The sequence below is a fragment of the Lolium perenne genome, chromosome 7 (genome assembly GCF_019359855.2).
Source record: "Lolium perenne isolate Kyuss_39 chromosome 7, Kyuss_2.0, whole genome shotgun sequence".
NCBI lineage: Eukaryota > Viridiplantae > Streptophyta > Magnoliopsida > Poales > Poaceae > Lolium > Lolium perenne.
The window spans coordinates 330,796,895-330,803,010 of NC_067250.2; the positions used below are offsets into that span (position 1 = coordinate 330,796,895).

The 6,116-nt window shown below is 44.8% G+C and overlaps 1 long non-coding RNA gene across 2 annotated transcripts; it reads right to left on the reverse strand.

The window, feature by feature from the left end:
* Window positions 1-1,088: 1,088 nt before the first annotated feature.
* On the reverse strand, window positions 1,089-4,345 carry LOC127313987 (uncharacterized). 2 transcript variants are annotated; one of them, XR_007859289.1, is made up of 2 exons: window positions 3,617-4,345; window positions 1,089-1,226 (listed from the first exon to the last, which is right to left on the reverse strand). It is a non-coding gene; the product is annotated as an uncharacterized lncRNA (long non-coding RNA). The 2 variants fall into 2 exon arrangements; XR_007859290.1 differs by having other exon boundaries at window positions 1,089-2,519.
* Between the last annotated feature and the right edge of the window lie 1,771 nt (window positions 4,346-6,116).

The following is a 6,116-nucleotide window of genomic DNA, read 5'->3' on the forward strand; positions in this document are numbered from 1 at the left end:
GTAGATCGAAAAATAAAGGGGGTTTAGGTATTAAGGACCTTCGAAGACAAAATATCAGCCTCCTAGTAAAGTGGTGGTGGAAACTTGATACGCATGAGGGTTTGTGGCAAAAAATTGTCAAAGCCAGGTATCTTAGGGTAAAACGGTGGCTAGTGTGGCCGCCAGATTCAATGACTCTCCTTGTTGGAAAGCGTTGTTACAAGTGAAAGAGCATTATTTTGCTGGTAGACGAATTTGTTTAAGGAATGGGAACATTATGAGGATTTGGGAGGATTCTTGGGACGGTGAGCCACCTCTCTGTGATACTTTTCCTGAGCTCTATAACATCTGTCAAATGAAAGGGTGCACTATTAAAGATTTTGTGATCAAGAACCATTCCATGACTTTTCGGAGAAGATTACATGGCAGTATGGCTAACCAATGGGAGAGAATCCTAGGAATTTTTAATGGGCTTAATCTGACCAATGAAAGTGATTCTATTTTTTGGGATTTGACTAGTAATAAAGTGTTTTCCACCAAATCTATGTATGAGCATCTTGAAAAAGATTTAAATGGTCCAAACAATAAAATAATTTGGAAAGCTAAGATACCCCTAAAGATCCAAATCTTCATGTGGCAGGTGTTTAGAAACGCGATTCCTGCTAGAGATAATATGCGCAAAAGAAAGTGGCCGGGTACTCCTGTTTGTTCGTTTTGCAAACAAGTTGAAAGTGTTGAGCATTTATTCTTTTCCTGTCCTATTGCCCGGGTTGCTTGGTGTAATATCCCAGGATTTGGGGTTACAAAAATAGAGGAAACAGATGTGTGCATTGCATTCATGCATAGAAAATCCGGGGAATTTTCGCACTTTTATTTAAAACTATCAAAGTGATCGAGGTTTCTCTCGCATCGGTGTAATTGAGTTAGTTATCGATGTGAGTGCGACAAATTTCGACATGACCTTTATAAATTCTTGTGTTTTTGGGAGAACATTTTGAATTCAAATTCAAATATGAAGGACATAAATTCGAATAAGAATTTGAATTGGAATTTAAACAAGTATATAATATAATATGTAAAAGTAAACACATTTGATAATTCCAAATGAATAAGTAATTTAAACTTTATTACAAATAACATTATCCAATAAAGTTACAAGTTAAAAAAAGAAATAAAACAACACAAAAAGAATAATAGTAAGAATTCCTAAACTAAAGCTTGATCTCAAACTTCTGATTCTTCTCTACCTGCAAAACAAACAACAAAGAAAAAGTAAATGGTTGGGTGAATATTAAAATGTTGCCACCATCCATGATGAGGCATTTTAATGTTGGAAACTAGCTAATGGGAGTCAAGAACTAATCTTGATCCCCAAATAGTGATTAGAGGGAGAAATATTTTTCTTAGCAATAACAGGGATAAATAGAATACACTTGGATCAGGAGAGGCAACACTGATCATGAATCAACAATGAGTAATTATAATTCAAGGCAACACAAGGGACTAGAGGAAGCACTGGATCCAATTGATCTTTAGGCAACAAGGCAGCAATATTAATTCCCTCTAATCTAGCTAGAATCTTCTAAAAGCCCACAAAGTTATTTATTTGAATCAATATTGACATGGAGAAGTCAATATGATTCTAATCCATTTATTTGAAGCCACTTGCTAATTAAGCAAAGTCTTAATTAACATAATAGTCACACTGGATTTATTTAGCTCACATAATATTAGCCAATAAAGATTAACCACTTGGCAGCACATAAAAGAATGATCTAACAAGCGATAAAGATCACTCAACCGTTGCTTGCATTAGGAGGAGAAGCAAACCAACTTGTTAACATACACATGGAGAGAGGAGCGCGCGTAGCGCGTTGGCAAAGCCCAGCAGTGGCTGGCTGCCCGCTCGTGAGTTCGACTCCCCGGGAGCGAATTTACCGAGTGTCTCACCTGCACAGTGTCCAGTGTTGGCGCTGTAGCAAATTTCTGGAGGGCCCTATGGGCTGCATATATGCAGAAGGCTGAGCCCATAAATCAGTCTAGCCCAGTTCAAGCTACGGAGCCAATTTCCACCGCGGTTCGACACTGGTATTGTGGTGTGCCCACCACCGCAGGGATTTCCCAGAAGATCTAGGCTCGCGGAGGCTCATGTCTTAGTATAGGTTTGGTTAGGTCTAGCTTGCGCACGAGTGGCGTGTGTGTGGTGTTGTGTGTGCGTGAGGAGTGTGTAGTGCGTGAGTTCAGATACTACAAGATGTACTAAGACCAGGAAAATCTCAAAAAAAAAAAAAACATACACATGGAGAGGGGGCCACCTGCAAGCAGCACAGTCACAGAATACAGGGCATGTGTTGTCGATACCACAGCAGCAGCCCAACTGTATATAAACAACAACCCAGCTGCACCAGCAGCCTTTCTAGCACACACAACTTTCCCAGCCGAACCCTATATCCATTCCAACAGAAAAAGATGTTCTAACAGCTCTCCTAGTACAAGCACATGTCCCAGCAGAGGCAGCTCATCAATCAGTTCATCAAGAACTGCAAAGAATATATAGACACACTCAGAGAAATAAACCCCACAGCTAACCATGGATATTTAGATCAACGGGAAGCAGATCCAGCAGTAAGGAGGAGAAGGCCAGTCACATGATGTAGAGTGTAGAAGACCAAGCATCAACAAGCCCAAGCTATGGAGTGCAGCAGGTAGAAAACAACGTTTAAATCAATAGATCATGCAGTATCTGTTCTTAGCTTTTCATAGCCACACTAGGAAAATAAGGGGAATAATACACAGTATTCAATTCCAACCACCCTGCAACTAGATCTAGTCTAGGAGGATTAGAAGGAATTACTTCTCTCAGAATAACAGAGAAGTGCTCTGTTGAAACCTCATATAGATGTAGAAAGCCACATATTAGTATATGTTCATATCATCAATCATGCCTCAGCCTATGCATCATAGGCCCAGCCAAGTATCAAGCACATATCAGTTCTTATCAGTTTTAGGTAAATCTTTGCACACAAGCTCATAAGCCAGTCAACAAGTAAAGCATCTGATCTTCTCAGTTTAACTATCTAGTACCACATCTGTCCAAGAACTGTAATTATCCATCCTACCGCCACAAATAGAATCCAATGATCAGATCATATAGGCACATGATCCAGTGAACATCAACAGCAACAAAAGCAATAGAAGCATACATACAAGCTCACGATAAAGCCATTAAGCAAAGCACCAATCTGCAAGCAATAATACTTGTATCTTGCATATCTCACTAAAAGAGTAAGCAAGTGTTAACTGAACTGTCAAAGTTTCAGGAGTCATTCATTTATGCCTGGATGAGTAAATCATCCAAACCGGGGGCATCACAAATATATAGCAGCAAGTAGAGGTACTAGTCTAAGCCAACAAAACTAGAATCCTTATCATACCATTACTTTCAAACCTTATAATTGAATTCAACTGAAATAAGAAGTTCAGTTCGTCAGTATTAAGAAATAGCAGTCCACACACATGCCATTGAGGCACTTTAGGAAGCACAACAACCATACCGAACACTAGGAGCACTGGATTATCAAGCAGTACATTATACAGCTCAAGACAGCGGAATCATAGATAGGGTAATGGAGCTCACAGTGAAATACTTAGGGAGTAGAGTAGGCGATGTAGTCGACGTCGTCCGTGGCACCGTCCCGCCGGCGTCAAGGCTGCAGCACGCGGCACAACGACGTTGTCGCAGCAGCACCACATCAGGAGCAACACCACCACCACGAAACCACCACCGCATCAGTACATCACCACGAGCACCATAGCAGTATTACCAAATGGGGAAAAACAGGGACATCATGGTTGCAGCCGTTGCCATTCCCACCGGTGTCGAGGGTGTTGAAGACGAGACGAAGGAAAACCAGAGAGAGCCCGTCAAAGAGCGACACGGTCAGGTGAGGCAGCACATGGGTTCCCCAAGGAGAATCAAATTGGGGGAAACATCACACTACCAGGAGCTCGAGCTAGGGCTCGAGATCGAAGAGGAGGCGTGGTCGCTGGAGGGGAGGAGCCGGAAGGCGTTGGCGTGGCGGAGCAGCGCCGGCAACCGCACCAGACCCACGGGCTAGGGTTAGCCATGGCGTTGTGCTCGAGGTCGAAACGGTGGGGCGTTGGTAGGGGGTTCGGTGGAGGAGCTTCGCCGACTGACGGCGGCGTCGGAGACGGCCGGCGATAACCGGAGCGACGACAGGCGGCGGCCGCATCGCGGAGGCGTGCTGGGTGTCGTGTGCGAGAGGTGGGGATCGATCGAGAGAGTGCGAGTGAGGGCAAAGTAGCGTGCGTGCGTGACCTGGGCTGTGCGTGACTGCACTTTGGGCTGGGCTCAAACCGGTTAGTGTATACTCCCTCCGTGCAGAATTATAAGACGTTGGGGAAATCACGTTCATTTTTTTCCAGGCTGCGGAATTTTCCGAGTTTCCGTTTTTGCCCTTCTTCCCCGCACAGACTCGACCGACTCCACCCACTCCCTCTCCCTTGCGACGGCGACGATGCGCCCTCTTCCCTCCCTCGCCGAGGCGCCCTCTTCCTCCCTCGCGGCAGCGCCCTCTCCCTAGCACGCCACATGAAGGCGTCCTCTCCCTCGCTTGCATCGTCTGCGCTCACCAAAAAATCTGTCGCGTCGTCTGCGCACAGAGCAAAATGGGATTCTTTCCTCCTCCGGCGGCCGGATCTGCTGCGTCGGGGCTCGATCTGTCGATTCAACGTCAAGGACGAGCTCCCGGAGGCGACTTCCAAGACGGCGGCCAGCGGGTCGTGCTCTTCTTCGCCCCGCCATCGACTCCACCGCTTCGGTGCTGGACCAACTGGCGGCGCTACTGACAGGCCGCGCCCCACCTACTGAGGGCGAGGGGGACTACCGCAGGCTACTCGCGCTGCTCACAACCTCCCTCGCCATGGTCGTCGGCTGCGGCGTCGCCCTCCTCGTCCGCCGCTCCTCCGCCACGCTCTAGGCAATGGAGGCGCCCCCGCCTCCCTCCTGATTTCAGTGATGGTGTTGCTCGCAGTTGTCCTGCCCTGCCGGCACCCTCCTATCCTCCAAGGGCGTCCACAGCGAAGGTCAGTGTCGCCCTCTATCTTTATGTTTTGCTTACTCCGAATTGATGGCTATGCTGATGTTTCATGAGTCGAACCAAGAACAATGTCTGTGTCTTGGATTAGTATTGTCCTCCTGATTTTTCAAACATTTTGCCTGCAGTGCAAGCGCTGATTGGGATTGAGAGCCTGCTCATGGACACCCAGAGCTTGGACCTATGATTGTTCGGTTTCTGTAGGTGCCATACTACCTTGGTGAGATGACTGAACAAGTAGAGCAGGAGGACCAAATGCCAGTTCAGGTGTGGCTGGTTTGACCTATGATTGAGAAAACTCTGCATTGATGGGAATTGCTTAGCAGCAGAATTTTACTCCTAAATCTGTAGCAGTAGGAAATTCAGAAATGATAAGTAGAGTTTGACTGCATGTAAATGATTTTTACTGTACTCCTAGTGATTGGAGACCTCCATATTTTTGTGACAGTAATAGAAGTATTTTCTGTCAAAACGGATATTGTGTTGTTGTTAACAAGAGCAAAATTGTTGCGCTTGTTAAATTCAGAGTTGTTGTTAATGATGAGCTCTTGTTAAATTCAAATGTCCTTTTTTGCACTTGAATGAACATATATTTTAGCATATGTAAGCACCCAGATTATACTACACTGTTATATCCTCACTTCTGCAGTTATACGTGTTGTATGTATCGTTAACAGGATCTGTTCATACAGAACTCCCCATTTCGAAATTAGTAATCATTTTATGTACATATTCCCTGCCACAAACTACAAGTTCGATAATGGTGCATAAACTAGCTAGTCTTGCTCGAAGTAGGAATTGAATGTGTAGAAAAGTTGCTTCTAGTGCTTGGTCAATTACAGTTGCTCAAGTACTCCTTTGCTGGAGTATTTCTTTTACTTCTCACATACTCCCCTTTTCTTTCTCTGAAAAGGAGATATTTATATGCAGGAGTCCTCGGTCAGAGATATGTGTAGAACTCTGAAAGTTTATTCTGAACTTGTGCATGAGTTATTTTATGCAACACTGAAACTTTATTAC